Raw genomic sequence first — 20871 nt, 5'->3', positions numbered from 1 at the left:
GAAAACAGACCTATGGCTAAATAGATGGTAAAATGCTTAGTGACTGCAGTCTGTAATTACATAGTATATAATCACCTCTGTGGTTGTTACAGTCCAAACAATAGTAGACAGTGAGGTGTACATTAAGAACAAACTGTGTTATTCAAAGTCCTGAAACTCAGAATGTACTCAGCAAGGAAAGAGGTTCACATGCTGTTCACTGTCAGAGTAAGCAAAGAATATGCTCCTATTCCCTGAAGATTCAGCCTCTTGTAAGTGGAAATGCTGTGGATATGGTGCTTTTGTAAATCTAGTGTAGTGACAACTCTACAGCTATTTTAACAGCTCTTTTATATTTCCTTTAGTAAGACCAAACTAACATGTTTTTTTCTCTAATGTGATTTTAAATTCTGGCTCAAAGTTGGGAATAAGGGCTGCTCCTTAATGTTTTAATGTTGATACCTACTTGGCAGACAGACTTGAAGGTGGACCCCAGGGTCCCTTCCTCCTTGTGTCTATACCCTTGTATAATCCTTTCCCCTTGAGTGTGGACAGAACCTGTGACTTCCTTCTAACCAAGAGAATTTGGCAAAGGCGATAGGATTTCACTCCCCTGATTATGCTATATTATATAAAATTCCATCTTGCTATTGGACTGGTCTAGAGGCTCTCCTTCTCCCTTGCTGGCTTTAAAGAAGTAAGGTGTAATGTTGTGAGAGGGCTTTTGGAGAGGCCCATGAGGCAGTGAACTTCAGGCAGCCTCTAGGAGCTGAGAGAAGCCTCCAGCCAAGAAGCAACAAGAAGCTAGAGCCTCATTTTTAATGGTCAGAAAGAAATTCTGCCAACAACCTGAGTGAACTTGGAAGTGGATCCATCACCAGTTGGGCCTCCAGATGAGAACTAAGCCCCAGGCTGATATATTGATTGCATCCTTATAGAGGAGCCAGCAAAGTATGCCTAAACAAACCCATAGAGACTGTGAGATAATAAATGCGTGTTGTTTTAAGCCACTGAGTGTGTGGTAATTTGTTACATAGTATAGAAAACTAATACACCTGTTCAATACATACTGAGTACCATGAGTCAAGCATTATTAAGAGTATTCGAGAAGACTACAAAAGAGATAAATTCATATACTCAAGGAAGTTATGGTAGGTAAGATGATTTCCTTTCACACACAGATACAGGGAAACTATTTACAATATCAAATGACTGTTCTACTTTAAGTGGATATGAGAACAAGGTAGATCTATGAAATAGTACTGAAATTTTTATCAAGTTCTATCAGTTAAAGCCTAAGGCCATATGTATGTATTTTTGCATTCTGCCATCACCGTTATCTGTGAGGGCATGTACCCTTGCCATTACATCCTATATCATCAGGTAGAAGAGTAAAACTTCACAAAATTTCATAACACTCAGCAATGCTAAAGGAAACCCTGTGACTTGCCTTTGCTCAGGGCCATGATAGCCTTCTCTGTATGGTTCAAATTTTAGGATATGTACTGTTGAAGGGAGCACTGTCATTTGCCTTTGCATTCGCGATCCACTAGCTTACACTGTCAAACATCTATATCAAATCTATATCAGAGACTTGGCCACTGTCTTAGATTAAGTTTTCAATAAAGATTTTTGAGTGTCTGAATTTCTTTAATGAAATAGATAAACACAACTAATCATACTAACAGGGGCAGAAAGAAAGAGAGTTAAAAAGAGGGATGCAGATATACAGATGTTAATTTTTTAAAAAATTAATGCAGTGATATTTGAAAACTCTTGCCAGGTCTTATGTTTGCTTGCTTTCAGTTTGAGGCTTTGGGGACTCACATCAAAGTAACACAAGAGTGGCTGAACTCTGACATATTTTAAAGAGCTTCCGCAACAACAATTAATATGGAGCCACTGACACTAGAATTAATCTTGGAAACCACTCTCAAGGTGATGGGGAAAACAAATGTGCCGCGGGAGTTCCCCATAATGCTGTACCATCATTGTTGTGTTCTATCATTGATCATTGATGATAGCAAAAAAGCAATCACTCACAAGACAGAACTAGTAACAGTCTTCAAATATGAAAGGATACTCACTCACTTCTATATTGGGTAACAGTTCATGTTTAATGAATAGTGGTGCTTTTTTCTTTTTTCCTGCCTTAAAGGGCATAAGAAACAAGCCTCCTCCTCTTCCTTTCCCTGCTGCATTATCAGCAGCACTGGAGGTCAGTTCATTCACTATCCTGAAATAGCCCTTTTGGATACCGATTTTTTTTCTCCAGATGTAAATATGTGGCTCTAAGAGAATATAGAAGATCCAAGTATTAGCCCTATTGTATGGTTACAAATATATGGGCACTCCACACAGGACCAGCTCTGCCCTGAGCCAGACAGCTGAACTGCCATCAAAATTCAGGGAAGACCATGGTGTCACAGGCACTGGAAAGTGTCTACTGTGCTTTTTCATAGTGGTAGTGAAAATGCCATTGTCAGCATTCGTTCCATTACTCTGGTCTCACCAACTCAACCCTGCCTTCCTTTCACAAAAGGGCATTACAGTCACTCTAGTGGTCAATGTGCAAGCCGGGGTTCCTGGGTGACATGAATCCTTATTAGGTGCGTCTTATAGTTGAACCAGCCTGACTATGAGACTGCACTCTGAGTGTTCCCTCACTCTTGAACTCCTCTTGGCTGCTGCACTTTTGCCCTCTTGATGCCTTCTGATCCTCATAAACAGTAGTTGTGGTAGATAATGAACATTTTTCTATATCAAGTAAATTGTAAGCTCTGTGTAATACTCACAGGGGAACAATAACTCTCCTTGGAAATAAAGAGGTAGCCATGTAAAATAAACAACTGTTTGGTCCCTTGCTATTACCTCATTTCATTCTGGAAGCATTTATTTGAGTTTCGTGAACGAAGTGGATATTGTAAATAAAACTTCCCCACAATCCCAAGATTATGCTTAGTTCTCAGAATCTAGATGGAAATATGCTTATGTTGAACAATTGAGATTACTGCTCATGTACAGGACTCCAAATGTTCCTCAGTAACAACAACCCTGTTTCTCATCATGCCTTGGAAAACATCATCTAATAGCTCACCTTTGCCCTCTGAACTTTTCTATGCATTAAATCCAAAAGAATAAAGGATACCTATGTGATTACTTAGAATGAATAAGATCATAATCAACCCAAAAGAAAACATTATGCTTGTCCAGAAACTCCTTACCAGGAAAACACCAAAGAGGAAATAAGAGTGTTTATCTATGGTAATAATAATAATACAGTTGCCTAGCAATCAATTTAAGTTCACTGTCATCTTTATCAAGCAGTGTATTTACACTGGAGACAATCTGAGGAAAGAGAAATCTGTACTGTGATATCAGCACAATGAAAATATATTTCTAAACACAGCCTCTCTTGTGAAACAAGATGATGACTACTTAAAACACAGGGTTTAGATAGGTGTGGATTATTTAAAGTTTCAAAATGTTATAACACATTTAAGGCTCAATCATTTCAACTTTTCTCCAAAATCACCTTTTCAACATTATACAATATATTCTACAGGATAGATAATATAGAATATTACACTGAGAGAGGGAAAAATATTGTCACAGTATGTGTGTACATGTGTCTAAGTATTTGTATGTATATCTGTGCATGTGAGTGTGTGTGTGTGAAGGACCAGAAAGAGAATTATTTGTTGATTTTGTTTAACAGTCGAGGATAATTGGTCTAACAAAAGAATAAAACAGGTTTATTTTAATGAAGTTAATTAAAAACAATTATTTTTAAAATTAATTAACTAATCATGCAGGGACTTCCATTTTACTTTTTCTAACAGCTTTTTTTTTTTCCTTAATGAAGTTCAAGAGGCTAGTACCTCAAAGGGACTGTTCAATGTGCATTTAGATATAATAGTTATTCTCTTCCCTGACTTCAACAAGTATACCTAGACCAACTCAGATGAACGACAGACTTCACACCATCAGCATAAAAGCAGGGCCAGAAAAGAGAAGCTTTGGGGTTTTGTTAAGAAAAGGAATGTCAGTAAGTAGAAAGAAAATAAAGTTTCTTTCTGCTAAACTGTCAGAGGAATGTAGATGTATTGGCACTTAAAGGTACATGCAGGAGGACTTCAGGTTGACTCTGCTGTCAACTGGCCAAGAAGAAAGCATTTTTTTAATGCTTACTAATGCCTCCCCATAGAGCTTACCCAAGGCACAGTACTGAGTTAGCGAGACTGTCTTACTACTTAGCCTTTCAGCACTCCTCATCCTCTTTTGGAACTAGCAATCACTTTTGCTTCACCTCCTCTTTACCATAAAATGCTTTCTCTCCATCAATGTGGATAAAATCACTGTGACAATCCTTTCACAAATATTTGTATAGAAAATATTATATTTCACTAAGGAAGGTAGGAGGGTGCTTTGTAATGTACATGAGCTGTGGGCCGAGTTCTGAGTCACAATTTCAGTTCCTTCCCTTTTCTAGCAAGGTGACCTTAGTCATGTTATTTGGCTGTTCTGAGAATTATCTGGAAAAGAGGACAATCAGATATTCTTTACATGACAGATGTGAGGATTATCTGAGGAGATGTATGTAAAACCACCTAGCCTAGCACTACCAAAATAGGAGAGAGCATCCTAGATTTTTTTCCATTGAGGAACATAAAGTACCAGAAAGCAGGTGAAGATTTTGATGATGCTGAAGGACTTTTCCTGCACTCCAGATATAGAGCCATGATGATGATGACTAAAGCTTTTTGAATGATAGGTTAATTTACCCTCCCCCACCCCCCAATAACATTTTAAATGATAAACTTGAATCACAAGTGCAAACACTGGCAACAATCCTTGCAAAATCATTTATGTGGCTCATGGGATTCTGGATAGGAAACTCTAGAGAGCTAGAACCCAAGTGTCACCAGGTACGTCATCTATTAATCTTGACTAAGTCCCAGATAATTTCAGATTGATAAGCTGTTCAAATGCCACAGCAATCTTGAGTAGGCAGTATTATCTTTGTTTTGAACATTAAACCATTGCGGCCGTGGGTGACTAAGTGGATCTTAATGATGGCGCTGAAATTTTACCCAGTATTTTGGAGTCAGAGTCAACAGGCACTTTCCACTCTACCATCATCAAAGTCTACTCTATAGTTAGGAAAATAATGAATGGTGGACTATTAGTGATAGCTTTATACATAATAGACCATAAATAACCAAAATATTTTCCCCAAGATACTTCAAATGTTAGGAAGAAAGAGACCTTTTATTGTGACGATAAATGATTAACACATAATAGCTGCCAAAAAGAAAAAAAAAGAACAACAGCAACAACCATAAACTCAAAGCCACACTTCCTAATTAAAATATTGTGAAAATGCTGCTAAGAATTCATTTTTACCTATTTGTATCTTTATGCCAATAAAAAGGAGGTTACCTGGATGAATCTTTATGATTTACACTTTGGGACAGAAAACTGTCAATTCTACAAGGTTCCTTGGTAAACCTCTACATTAATATTGAGATCAGCACCCGTGTTCACTTTTCCTTTGCCTGTAAATAGCAATTACAGGATAACTACAGGGTAAATCTAGGGCTTTGTGTCCCCGAATGCAAGAGTAATTTGAGCTGTTCTGACTATAAATTTGAATTGTTTAACATATGCTTTCTGTAGATTAGAAACACATTTTAATGACTTATTTCACCTCTCTAAATGCATGATTTTCCCTTTTTTAGAAGTCAAGTGATTTCAAGAGTAGAGCAGGTTTAGAACACTCATAAGAAAACTTGAAACAAATCAAGAAACATTTTCTTCATTTGAGCATGGCTTAAATTGAGCATAGAGCAAGATTCACAGAAACATCAAATAATTATATAATGAATAGAATTTCTTCTTCCTCAATTAAATAGATAAAATATTCAATGTTTCTATTTTTTAAATCACTCAAGTTCTAGTTTCAACTAAATTGTCAAATAAGTAGCAAAAATTAAAAATGTAACTTTCTCCATCTTTTATCACTTACTTTTGTCTCTCCCTTTTTCTCAAGTACAACTTATTACATACCCTGTCTCTACCTCTTTTTAGTTTCCAATCTTTACTCTATAAATTTGTTCTACCTCTATTTCCTTTCTTCCAAATGTTGACAATAAAGTGTATGTAATCTTTTCTCTCTTTATCCTTACGGTGATCTGCTTTCTTCCCTATTACTGACATTATTTTCAATTTTCCCCTTACTCATTTGCTTTCCTTTTGACCATTATTTCACCTGTTCTCTTTTCTACTCCATTAACTGATGGCCCTCCCCTCACCATCCCAACACATCTCATTCCAATTTGACGGATGTACCTCACATTGTCCAAATCTCTCATGGTTCTCCATGAGGTAGGTTTGGCGAATCAAATGAACCACTCTGTAACCTATTCTACTCTTAGGCAAGAGGTAAGAATAAGACAGTAATAGCATATATATGTTGTAAAAAATTACCTTATAAAAATTCACTCTAAGGATTCGAACTCACTCAAAATAAAAACATGCCCATTACTTTGTGCTTGGAACTTCACTCCATCTGTAATGTCTTTCTGTTTGCTTACCATACACAGAAAATTCATGTAGCTTTTTAAAGCCTCCAAATAATCTGAAAGTGTAGAAAGTTCACTTTTATTCCTCATGCTCCATAATAAAATAGCTAACACTTTTCTAAGAAGCTACAGCTTATAGTAGTAAAGAAATACTATTAAGTAATAAAACAAAGAAAATTTGAAAACCACACCGAAAAAAAAAAAAACTAGCATGTTTTAAATCTTACTTGTTCTTTAGATCCCACGGGTGTTCACCAGCCGTCTCCCTAAACAAGGAAGAAATGTGACAACAATTAAAATGTTGTGAAAATTATGCTATTAAAATACTCCTCATTTAGGTGGTGTGTTTTTATATTACCTAGATAGTGGAAAATGTCAAATTCCAAAAAGAAGTGAAATTAGTTGTATTTTGGCATTTCCCTTCATTCTCGTTTTAAAGAGCAATTTAAAATTCACCTTTCAAAGCAACAATAAGCAAAAAAGCTATGATTATTCTAGGAAGAGAAATTACAGTTTAGAATATTAATTAAACATACAATATAATCAAAATTGTATATAATCTGAAATAAATAACAATACAATCATCAAATATTATTAAATTAAAAATTCTGTGGAAAAGTCTACTAACAATTCTTACAAAATGGAATATTCTTTGCATTGTAAGGAATTCTTTGCATCGTTAAGATTTAGTTCTTTGGTAAACACACACAACGCATCCTCAATTTCTGTAACTAACATCACAGGGTCTCTAGAAAGATAGAATCTCCCAAATCATGATGATAATGTTAAAAAAGAGAGAGACAGGGCTTCCCTGGTGGCGCAGTGGTTGAGAGTCCGCCTGCCGATGCAGGGGACACGGGTTCATTCCTGGTCTGGGAAGATCCCACATGCCGTGGAGCGGCTGGGCTCGTGAGCCATGGACGCTCAGCCTGCACGTCTAGAGCCTGTGCTTCGCAATGGGAGAGGCCACACAGTGAGAGGCCCACGTACAGCAAAAAAAAAAAAAAAAAAGAGAGAGAGACAAATCTAGATTTTAAAATTGGGCCAAGAAAAGGCTTATTAAAAATTTAATGAAAAATGAAAGTTCATTATTAATATAATTTTTATTAGGGTTGAAAAAGATAAAAGCACATGAAAGTGTTATAGTGTTTCAGAAGTTTCATAAACCGTTTTGAAAACTGGACAACCCATACTGGCATTTTCCCAATGATTTTCATTAAACTTCCTCACCCTAGTTTTTTTTTTTTTTTTTGTAAGAATGGAACCAGAGAAATCAATCTGGATTCTGTGAGTAGCTTAGGCAAGTGGAAGTATTAATCCATCTCTATAAATTTCTAGAAAATGCCAAATGATCTTGAGTGACATAAAGCTGATCAGTGGTTATTTGTAGACATGGGTGGGGAAAAGAGGACGGAGGCATTAAAAAGGCTATAAATTAAACTTTTGAAGTTGACAGATATGTTTGTTATCTTGTGATGATGGCTTTAAAGATGACAAAACTCATCAAACTCTATGCTTTAACATGTACTGTGTATTATAGCTATAACTTCATAAAACTCTAAAATAAACAAGTGGAAGTGTGTGAAATAGATATTTAATCTAGGGCATTAACTGCCTGTTTAGCCAATTGAAAAATTAATGGAGGTTGCTATTATTGCAATTTTTGTTTAAAAGATTATTTGGCTGCTGTGTGACTACCAGGTTGGATAGAGGGTAGTTGGAAGGGGAGATAAAATTCTGTAAGGAGGCTTGGACTACCATATTGGTAGTGGAGTTAAAGGCTGCTGGACTGATGCTGGACCTACATGATAGAATTAGTAGGAACAAGGAAAAGACTTCCTGAGGCACTGGATGTGAAGGTAGGGCAACGTAAGGAACCAAGGATGATGGGCATTTTCTGGCTCAAGCAACTGGATATATGGTGCTGCCATTTCCTGAGATAGTGAAGGTTGAAAATATATTAATATTTGAGGAAAATGTAAGAGTTCCGTTTGGGCCATATTATTTGTGAAACCCCATGAGACAACCAAACGGAAATCTTAAGTCAGGGAAAGGTTTCTAGAACTCAGAGGAAAAGTCTGAGCTACACAAATAATTTTGAGAATTTCCAGCATATAGATAAGTATGGGTAGATGCCATGAAATGGAAGCAATGTCACTGAATGTGAATAGAGAAAGAAACTCAGAGTCAGTATGCTACATGGTTTATCTACCTGGATGTTTACATCTCTCCTCCTTCCAAATAACCACAATGAGGGTGAAAAGGAGTTCTATGAGCTAGAAGCTAATTTAAATTATTTCTTATGTTTCTTAGAGGCTACTTTTTAATTCTTATATAGAAAAGTTCACAATATAGATAGGAAACAAAAAATATAATATTTTAGGAAATTAACCAAATTTGTCTCCAGTTTGATCTTGAAATTATCCTCAAAGACTCTTGGATGTCTAATTACTTGTTTAAAAGGTATTTATAATTACCTCATCTAAAGTTCATGTCTTAAATAATATTGATATATCTTTTACTACATACATACTTTTAAAATCAAATTAGAGGTGAAGAATAAAGTTTTGCTAAAATTCTCAACAAGATGTCAAAATAATTTGCAGAACATCATTATTGCAAGATGTGTAGGAAATGTGGAAAAAACTATGATATGATTTGATAAAAGTAGCTGGAAACTGTTCTGTGATGTTCTGCAATCAGCAGCTCTTACAAACTCATGAAGATCACTCATACAAGCAGAACAAACAATTTTGGAATTAAGTTTATTATTATAGAAGGAAAATAAAACATAGGGATTTCATGTCTCGTATGAATGTTCTCCAAACTATTACTCATTTGAGAATCATGATCTATGGCACGCTTGGTTTTGTTGGTTTCCACTTGCTTTGAGCATAGCTGGGATGTTGGGAAGTCATGTAACCTTGCTAGATTTGCGGTTCTTCCTCTGTAAAGTGGAAATGATACAGCTTCCAAGGGTTTTGATGAGAATAAATGGGATAAGGTACACAAAAATTATTTTTACAGTGCAAAGTACCATAGACTGCACTACAGCAGTAATAATGAGACATCATATCTAATGGTGGCAACTGAAATTACTCAAAAGAAATATTCAGTGAATTTATGTACTGTATTTAATTTCATTTACAATTTTCCAAGTCATTAATAAAGCCTAGAAGGAAATAACATCAATCTTCAGATGTTGATGAAAGAAAATAAATGACAGAAACACACATTTTTTAAACTTTGTACACTTTGTTGACTGTTAGTTTTTGGCATTCACAATAAAAATAAAAGGTCTAGTACCTGTTCACAGTGCATTTCTTGGACTGAAATACTATTCTGAATCTCTTCTATTCCTTTTTTTGTACTTAGTTGCTTTCATAATTTTCTAATTTATATTTCTTCTTTACTCCTTGTGATATCGCTCTTTTTTTTCATTATCTCATCTCTGATTGAGAGTAAATCATTAACTATAATTGTGTAGTTTTTATTTTTCATTTTATAAAAATAATATTTTCCTTTTTAAAAAATAATATAATATTCACTGTTGAAATTACAAAAATACACTGAAGCAAAAAAAAAAAACAAAATCATTCATCATCCTATTACCAATACTTAACTGCTATTGACTTTTTGGTATATAGCCACACAGTCTCTTTTCTATGCACCAATATATATTTTATAAGTTCAGTAATGGTATGTTGTTTCTATTTTTTACTTACTATTCTATGAATATTTTTAAATGATATAGTTGTTTTTCTACCACATTTTTAGGTACTGCATACATAACTATTTTGAATTTGAATTTTATGGATGAAATATAATTTGTTAGACCCATCAAAAAGGCTGTTGTCAGTTCTTTTTTTCTTATATAAGCAGCCCTTGATAAACATCCTTAAGGCTATATATTTGCATGAATCATGATTATTTCCTTAGGATGAATTGCTGGACTCAGTCAAGACTGCATACCAAGTTACAAAAATTATAATACCTACTGCCAAATTGCACTCCATAACATTCAACACTCCTCCCAGCAAGCCATGAAGGCGTCTCCTTCCTCATACTATAGCTAATAGTAGATACTGCCATTTTAAAACGTTTACATTTTTGTCAATTTGATAAATCAAATTACATCTTTTATCATTTTATTGTATTTTTTTTTGGTTACCAGTTGGGTTGAGAAGTTTTTTGTGTTTTTTTAAATTTGTATTTGTTAGTTTCTGAAATGCTTATGTAATTTGCATAGTTATCTATCTCTTTAGTATAATCACTTGTAATAACTTCTTACATATTGAGGATATTCACTATAATCATAAAAATTTTGATTAAGGGCTTCCCTGGTAGTGCAGTGGTTGAGAGTCTGCCTGCTGATGCAGGGGACACAGGTTCATGTCCCGGTCTGGGAAGATCCCACATGCCATGGAGTGGCTCGGCCCGTGGGCCATGGCCGCTGAGCCTGCGCATCCGGAGCCTGTGCTCCACAACGGGAGAGGCCACAACAGTGAGAGGCCCGCGTACCACAAAAAAAAATTTTTTTTCATTAAGAAGACTGATGATAACCTCAACATTTCCAAGATTAACACATGCAAAGATTCATCCTAAAACCCAGGAGAAAATTAAACAGCTTTCTTAGTTTACTGAGATGCAAAAGTGATTATAAGTAGATGAGTGAATTTAAGTAATTTCAAGTTAATGCTTCATTTTTTATTACTCTATTTTCATTCAAATTTGAATCAATGTTAAACTTAGTCTATTGCTGTACTGTCCCTTGAAAAAAAATTTTGGATTCTTTATATCAACATATTTTTATTCACTATTATGTCTATATTTTACTTTCTGTTTCTTTTGAAACTATGTGAACATGTTTTTTCCTTATTGCCCAAAAAGAATAAACTGGTCTAACTAAAGTTTTCTTGACATATTACCCTAAGAGGGAGGACTTACTGGTGTAGCTAAGGTTAAGAGAAGAACCAACCTGCAGTACCATCTTTGTGTAAGGTTTTTCCGTGCTCAGGAAGGGCCTTAATGCTTTGTCTCAGTGTTCATGTCATTACATAGACAGTGATGTCTTTGAGATCAGCAGCTAATCACAAATGTAATCACAAAAGGATATGTATTCCTATGCATACTCCTTTAGACTTTGGCTTAGGTATACTTATTCAGGGGTAAAAACTAGAAAATTAGGAACTCATGTAGCTTCAGAGATTGTAAACTAGTTGATGTTCCCTAGTGGTTAGCAAATAAGTGTGCCATACCAATAATGAGAACTGAAATAAAATATCTTACATTACTATCGTGCATTATAATCTGTTCACTATCTCATGCCACTCTAAATAACTTTGTTTCTATATAGATAGTAGGAACTACAGTTTGAAGTAAAACAGTCAAGGTTTCTGCTCTGATAGAGATAATATGCTAATGGGTAACACAGGTAATAAACACAACAAAGGTAGATAGATGGACAGACAGACAAATAGAAGAATGGATACTTTCAAGCAAGATTGTATGGGAAGTGTTGGATAATGCTGAATAGGGCAATCAGGAAAATCTTGTTGAAAGGTAATAATCTGAGCTGAGACCTGAATAACTGAAAGGAGAGCCGTGCTAAAAAGGGTGAAGACCTCTAGAAAGGGCATATATGTGCAAAGACTGATACAGGAAAAAACTTCAGTGTTTGAAGAACACAAATGTGCTCAGTGTGGCTGGAGCATGGTGAACTAGGAAGAGCCTGATACAGGAGGAGTGGGAGAGGAGGTGTAGGCCAGGTCACAGATTATGTAAGGCTATTTTTTTTTTTTTTTTTTGTGGTACGCAGGTCTCTCACTGTTGTGGCCTCTCCCGTCGTGGAGCACAGGCTCTGGATGCGCAGGCTCAGCGGCCATGGCTCACGGGCCCAGCCGCTCCGCAGCATGTGGGATCTTCCCGGACCGGGGCAAGAACCCGTGTCCCCTGCATCGGCAGGCGGACTCTCAACCACTGTGCCACCAGGGAAGCCCTATGCAAGGCTTTTTAATCATGGTAAGAAGCTGACCACAGTCAGATAACCGGGGGCTACCATGATGATGACAATGATGAAGACAATCAAGATCAAGCTGACTACGAACTCAACGGTATAGAAAACTGTCTTTTATCACCTAAATGTTACATAGCAAGCCAGTCATTGAGTCTGGTTTCTTGTTCAGACTCTGTTCAGTTTTATTTTCTTTACGTTTTGTTATTGCCTAGAGTGGTGATGTTTTTTTTCACCTCTTAAGCCTAAAGTTGATAACTGCCCTTGATTTCTGTTTGTTTGTTTCTATTTCTTTTCTTAAGGCATTTGCCAATGTTTGGATTGATTTTAGTGCTGAAGAAGCATTTACAAGACTCAACAGATTTATTTAGGAATTAAATTTCTGAAATTCAAATTATTTTAATGATCTATAATTGACATTTTTATAGCTTTTTCATTCTCTACCTACCCCATGTCCCAAACCCCTTTATTTTAAGACACGCTTTCCTGCACACATATTTTAGCCCTACCAGCCAACACACACACAAAAAGCAAAAGCTACAATTGACAATCTAGGAAGGAATCTCCCCTTTCAAAGCATTGTGTCCTGAACTACTCCTTTTGCCTGTTTAAGTCTCACCTGCTTGAACGTCTATTTCTTTTTTCCAATTATGGCTTTTTCCCTTTAAAGTCCACTCTGTATCTTTTGCTTTGGCACCTGCTATGTTTGGTGTTCTTCCCAACACTATTTCAGGTTGTACCTCAGCTTTCCTACACAGCCTCTGGCATACATCGTGCATCTTGTCCAGCCAATTTTCTACCCACGCCCTCCACTTTCTCAGCTGGATTCACCAAATGTAACTGTCAACCAGTATAGAATTTGCTTCCCCCTACCCTGGCACTCTTTGTCCACATTTAAATTAACAATAGCCTTAATTATAAGAAGAATAAATAAATAAACAAACAAATATAAACGCACACACTTAACTTATGCATTCGCAAGTTAGGTTTTATCCATTTGACAATAGCTGTTACATGGAAAACACATCCATATGTAGACTATACAGATGCTCTAATTTTGTTTGCAGTCATCCAAGAGTTTAAAAAATATATACTGATTGAGTTTAAGCAGCATTTTTTAAGTTACTCTTGTAAATAGTATAAGTTTTGGACTTCAGCATCAGTCTTTTTTTTAATGGTTAAATGATTTTTTAATATTAATTTTTTAAAAAAATTATTAGAGTAGAGTTGATTTGCAATATTGTGTTGGTTTCATGTGTACAGCAAAGTGAATCAGTTATACATATATCCACACTTTTTAGATTCTTTTCCCATTATAGGTCATTACAGAGTATTGAGAAGAGTTCCCTCTGCTATACAGCAGGTCCTTATTAGTTACCTATTTTATATATAGTCGTGTGTATATGTCAATCTCAATCTCCCAATTTATCCTTCCCCCTTTCCCCCCTAGTAACCGTAAGTATTTTTCCTACCTCTGTGACTCTATTTCTGTTTCGTAAATAAGTTCATTTGTATCATTTTTTTAGATTCTGCATATAAGTGATATCATATGATATTTTCTTATTAGCAGGAAGATTATAGTATAATTTTAAGAACTGATGTGGGGCTTTTACCCAAATTAGTTTCCTTAATGCCAATCATTGTACTATACATTTGTATCTTGAAATCATCAAGCTTCAAAATAAAATTAGAATTCATCTGAAAGTCCTATCACATATCATGGAGGTGACGTGGGCTGTAAACAGGGAATGAATAGGCCTGAAGGGAGACCAGAGCATTTAGTGATAGTGGAAATTGAGTGTCTCAAAGTACAGATTTCACTTATTTAACAATTTTACGTAAGATCTGTTTTTGTCAAGCTTACCATATATTTTATAATATGTTAATGAGTCATGCCCTTCAACCACCATTTTGTCTACTGACAGTTTGTCTTATATAAAATGATAGTAACATTAACACATCCCCATCTCAAGGAAATATTAGCCACATTCAACCTCTCTACCCTCTACACCAGGCTCATTACTTTAATCAGCCATTCTATTCTTTGTGTGAAATCTCATCAAGCGCTCCTTGTGTATGTAAACCTATAACCCACCATCACATCTACCAATCCCTGATAAAGCATTTGCCAAAGACTTTAAACATGCCCATGGAGTGATTGTACAAAACCTCCCTATCACAAATTGGTGTTGGAGATCCCTTATCAAATCACTTTTTCTTGGGCTTCCCTGGTGGCACAGTGGTTGGGAGTCCGCCTGCCCATGCAGGGGACACGGGTTCGTGCCCTGGTCTGGGAGGATCCCATATGCCACGGAGTGGCTTGGCCCGTGAGTCATGGCCACTGGGCCTGCACGTCTGGAGCCTGTGCTCCGCAACGGGAGAGGCCACAACAGTGAGAGGCCCGTGTACCGCAAAAAAAACCAAAAACCAAAAACAACAACAACAACAAAATCACTTTTCCCACCACATTCTTTTATTAAATCTTCTAAATGTGTTTCTGAGAATTCCTCCAAACTGGTAAGATAATCAGACGATATTTGTTGCAGCTCACTAAATTACGTATCCCATAATATTATTATGCTTACTATTTTTCAGACATCAATATTCTCATCACTCCATATACAAATAAATAAATCATAGAGCTGAAATTATACTAGCTTCACTTGACTTTCCATTTAGTGTATATTATTCTTCTAATTCTAATATTTATTTTTCCAAAACAAGAATAAGTATTACATTTTCGAAAATAAATCTTAACTAAAACCTGTAACGTTAACCTTATAATAAATTAGTAATAGTATAGTGTGTTATCACAGCTAATTGGTAAATAAAAGACTGTTAATTAATAAAGTCTATTTATACACTTACATTTTAGGAATCTGTACTATCAACACTCCATCAACAAATATTTACTGTGTCTTCTCTGTGAAAAGCACTCTGGGACATGAGGGGCTGAGGGAAGTATCAGCCCTCAAGATACTGACAATCTGGCTAGGGTGCAGTTCTCATGCATTAATTATAAAAAGTAGCACATTAAAAAAAGTAACACATAGCACATGCCAGCTACACAGTATAGCTAATACCTGTCGTGAGATGAGGTCAAAGTCTTGTGGTGGTTAGGGAAATCCCCCCAGGAGAGTTAGAACTTAAGCTGGGAGAGCCTTGAGATATGATCAAGATCTAATTATGTTGGGAAAAGGAGGAATACAAGGGTAAGAGCATGAGCAAACAACGGAAATGGGACGCACAAGGAATAATGTAAAGCTGCATTGCTCAGTATGGTAGCCACTAGCTACACGTGGCTTTTGAGCACTTCAACTGTGGCTAGTCTGAATTTAGATGTATGGCTTCAAAGGCTCGGTATGAAAAAAAAGGGAAATATCTCTTTAATATTAATTATTAATTATTATATATTGAAATGATAATATTGAGGATATATTGGGTTAAACATAACAGTGGTATTAAAATTAATTTCACTTGTTTCTTTTTGCATTTCTAATGTAGCTACTAGAAAATTTAAATGACATTTGTGTAAAGTCACATTTGTGGCTGGCATTATACTTCTATTGGACAGCATCAAGTCACTGAGTAATTGTAAAGAGGCTGGGTTTATTAAATAAGTATTTTAAAGAAAAGTAATCAGGCTAAAAAAGTGATGACTGGTTAGGAGAGGCTAGAGACTAGAAATATGAATAATTACCACCTATTTAAAGGCCTACACATAAAGTGTCAAGAGCTGAATGAAGCAGGTGGCAGTGGAGGAGAGATGGCGTGGCATTATATATTTTTCTGTGTCTGATTACTTCTGCTTGACAATATATTTTTTAAGATTGTTCCCACTGCCAGAGACATTATACAAGGAGACTTTTGCAATACCTAACTCTAGTGACTAGATATGAAGACAGAAAGAGAGAGGAATCGAACATGTCTGCCATTGCAAACTGAGGAGACAGGGAAAATGATGATGCCATTGGTGGGAGTGAGGAATTCGATGGGGGACATGCTTTGCAGGGAGAGGTTTTAAGCCTTGGAATGTTTTGTAGTGGTGGAGTCGTGATGATGATTAATCTCTCCATGGAATGAATGTAAGGAACAGGTAGATGGCTAAGTCTGATATAATGATGTACATCAATGAGTAAGTGTACTTAAACCTTCTGTAAAATAGAAGTGGAATTCAGGGAGGGAATGATCAAATTAATGATAGCGATTAGACGACCATCTTGGTAGAATTCAATACTGAATTCAAGAGTACAGTGTGATTTCAGGTGGTGACTTTTCTGACAGTTCAAATGCAGAGCCAAGAACTGAACCATAGAAAATACTGACATTTGGAGGTTGGAAGAGGATGTGCTATGAAGATAACCTGATCAGTTATGGAAATAGGAAGAGAACAAAGACAATGTGGGATCATGGAGCCTAAGGAACCATAAAAATATCAAGGAGGAGGAGACGGCCAACAGGAGAAAATGTTTTAAGAAATGTATAAAAGACTGTAGATGGCATTTTACTATTTAGCATCAAAATATTAGCCAGTAGGAATACAATCCTCAACCATGGGATCTAAGAGACAGCAGATGTTCCATGATCTGTCTTTCTGCCTTTGGATCACCTGGCCCATGCTTGGGCTTTTCTCCACATATGTTTGCCCTCCTCTCATTCTCTGGTAATCACACCTATCCCATAAAGTTTCTGCTGAATAGTGTCAGATTTACTGTTTCCTGTAGCATTTAATATCTGCATCCTCAGTCAGCACTTATCACAGACAGCCTATTTTATCCTTTTGTACACAGTATTCTTCTGACTCCAAAGTTATTCATCTTCCACCTCTCTATCTCCTTAGGATTGCCCTTAATGTTTAAAATACTCCATTCTTAGAGGAAACAGAACTGATAAAGAAAGATTCAGGGCTAAGGCTAGCAGAGCTGAAATTATCTGGACTGTGAGAGCCACAGTGCTCCCACGGACCTACATGTCATCACTGGTCTTTCATTTCTCCACCAGTTTTTATGCTTTGTTTCTCCCTAGGGCCTTTACTGCTATTTAAGGGTGGAACCCACATTCTTTCATTCATTCATTCAACAAGGCACCAAAATATTTAAAAGGTTATAAAATGAATTCGATATGCATCCTGCATACCCTCAACTGCAATGTATATGCATGTTTACATGTCTCTCTTCCATACTTGAATGTAAGATCCTTGAGGAAAAGAACAGGTTATTACACACCTTATCAATATTTGTATTCTAAATGCCTAGATAGTTCTTGGCACCGAGCAGACTGTCAACTCACATTTGCTTAATTAATATATAAATCAGTCAAAGTGTGCATTCCTTCCTGAAAGAGCTGACAAACTGAGAAAAGAAGACAAAATGTGTACAAGCAGCCAGAGTACAGATAGGAAGGAGATGCCTGATAAAAGAAGTACTCAGATAAAAACATATTAGGAGTTAAGGGAAAGGAAAAAAAAAAAGTCAGACAGAAAGGATGGGAGAAGGCTTCCTGGAGAAGCTGGCATTTGAGCAAGGCCAGAAGGAGGGTGAAAATGGGAAATTTCACTAAAGGGAACAGGGATTGTTGTTCCTACCCCAAAATATTTATCCCTTTATACTTATTAAGAAAAAAATACCTATTTTCCCATGTCTGGTTAGTTTTTACTTGAACTCGTGTGATCATTTTTCCTTTACAAAAAGTTTTTTTTCCCATAAAAAATTTCCTTACAATATGTAGACGCACAGCCAAATTTTATTTTAAGGACAACGGCATTTTTACCTCCTGTTTTGTGTGAGGGTCTGTGGGTTGTAGGAGATGAGAAAAGAGAGATCCCAGCTGCCACAGCCCAACAAAACCCCTGAAAGTGATGACTGCATCCATTTCCAGCCAGTGCCACTTTCTGAAAGTGATGTTTTTGAAAGGAGGATTGCAAATAGTTGCTGCTTCTCAAAACTGCGATTGCTTTTCAGGATGCGGCCGTTGCTATCTCCATGCTGACGCAGCTCCCAGCATTGGCACCAGCCTGACTTTGAACTGTTTAAGATATTTCATTCCCAGCAATAGAGTATTCCACAAAAAGAAAGGGGCCTTGTTTTTAATAAGCTGAAGTGGATGAAATGGGCAGTCATGAAGTAAAAATGATTATGAGGGAGGGAAGTGGAGACCTAGTGAGTGCCCCTCCCACGCTGTCCTCTAGGACCGCGATGTTCTCTGGGTGATGCTCTGAAAAGGTGTGCATAAGTAGGGGTGGGGAATGAGTACAAGGGGAAAAATAGACAAGATTTAAAGGATGCGGCATTTTCTGCACCTACGAGGTATTATGCTGGAAAGAGCTTGGGTGTTAGGACAAGGTTTGTATCCCAGTTCTACTCTTTAACAGTATATATTTTTTAACTTGCTAAGTTGCTTAATATTTCCAAGTTCAGGTTCCTGCACATGGAGCTTGTATTAATTACTTCTCAGTGGTGACCTGAGAGTTTTGAGATAACATCAGAGACTAGTCAGTTCATTGGTATCCCCTGCTCCAGCTTGCCTTCCTTTCCTTTCTTCATGGAGTGCACGAGTGAAACCTCTCTGTCAGGGACTTCTCAGACCAGTCGATTCACTGCACACGGTTGGAATGAGGGCTGCATTATTCTTTGCTGCAAAGATGGTGCTAATCACCCACCATCTGTAGTGTTTGTGCACGTACTTTTCCATTCCTGATGGAGACGCATTTGTATGCTAGGATAGGCAGCTGGACTCTTTTCCTCTATTCTTTTTTTTTTTTTTTTTTTTTTTTGCGGTACGCGGGCCTCTCACTGTTGTGGCCTCTCCCGTTGCGGAGCACAGGCTCCGGATGCACAGGCCCAGTGGCCATGGCTCACGGGCCCAGCCACTCCGCGGCACGTGGGACCCTCCAGACCGGGGCATGAACCCGCGTCCCCTGCATTAGCAGACCGACTCTCAACCACTTGCGCCACCAGGTAAGCCCTCCTCTATTCTTTTTTGATCTTCATTTCTCATTTGGCTCATTGGGAGTACTCCACAGACGTGACACACAACTTGGCAATAATCAGGTTAGTGTTTTCAGGTAAAGGCTTTCCATTTCCAAGGATGAGACAGGGTTAGACACACCAAATGCTACTGCTGGAAAAGGTCTTGGAAAACATCTCATCCAAACTCTTCATACAGATGAGGAAACACAGGCTTAAGAACTAACTTGCCCAAGACATAAAGAAATTTAATGGGCAGGTTCAGATTAGAACTCAGATTCCTGCTGTTCAGCTCAGGGAGCTTTCTAATCATTCTCATACCGCTCAGGGAGAGGCATTTTGCCAACTTTTTTGGAAGAACATACAACCACAGTAAATCCAAATGTTACATTCAAGGACAGTCACATAAGAATCTGTAAAGGGATGGTTCTGATTCTGACTATCTTTTGGAGAATACTAGAGATAACCCCTTGGAAGATTATCTTTTCCTTCTTTGATGAGCAACAATTCTGAATGCACCCTTGTTTAGAAACACATGGGCACATGAGCACACACACACACACACACACACACACACATTCTCCTGTTCTCTCTCAGGATAAGTTAGTTGCCCAGGTGGTCTCATTAATGACTGCACTCTCTCAGGCATGAAACACCATGACTTTTTGCTGTTGGGACTGCAGTATGCAAATTGACTAGAGTCAATCGTACCTGATTTTCTAAATTGCCTCTGCTGTAACAATTCTCCCACCTGGTAATAAGCCATTGAAATTAAACAATGGGATTGATTACACATCCCTCACTCTGGGGAAACTCCATTAGTTTTACCTGAATAAAAACTGCAGAACAGGGCCCAATTTGGGGTAAGTAGTGTACCAGATGCTTCAGGAAGCACAGTAAAAATAACTTTGAAGAAGTTTAAACATTACTCTTTAGCCACAGGGAATATCAAGCAAACAGAATTTTATTTACAAGTCACATAAAGGCATGCTTAAGTGAGTGTTGCCTGATGCAGGCCAGAATTGATAGAGCTCATACTTATTTGAGCTCAGCTCTTGACACAGATAGTGGGCTTCAGGTGAATCCTGGAACCTCTATGGCTCTGTTAGAAATCCATATATAGTATAATTCTCCAGCTTGAGATTTTCTAATTTCAAGCCACAGATAACTAGTAGTTGGGAGACCTGGAGAGGGGTCCCATATCTTAACTCACCAGCTGTTTGATGTTGGCCAAGTAATTTAACCTTTCTGAATCTCAGGTTTCAATGACCTAACTTGGGTTTTAAATACCTGCCCTACTCATTTCCCAAGACTGTTGTGAGGATCAAAT

The 20871-nt window shown here is 37.1% G+C and overlaps 1 protein-coding gene across 3 annotated transcripts in view; it reads right to left on the bottom strand.

The window, feature by feature from the left end:
• The window catches only part of PTPRD (protein tyrosine phosphatase receptor type D), a 2145247-nt gene that overhangs the window by 659824 nt on the left and 1464552 nt on the right, over positions 1–20871 (bottom strand). For all 3 annotated transcript variants that reach the window (XM_082611189.1, XM_082611192.1, XM_082611191.1), the window contains one exon: positions 6791–6829. The gene's annotated coding sequence lies outside the window, so the exon portion shown is untranslated. The remainder of the gene's footprint in view (positions 1–6790; positions 6830–20871) is intronic.

Source organism: Mesoplodon mirus (assembly GCF_964341445.2).
Source record: "Mesoplodon mirus genome assembly, chromosome: 1".
NCBI lineage: Eukaryota > Metazoa > Chordata > Mammalia > Artiodactyla > Ziphiidae > Mesoplodon > Mesoplodon mirus.
This window is presented reverse-complemented; position numbering and strand designations above follow the sequence as displayed.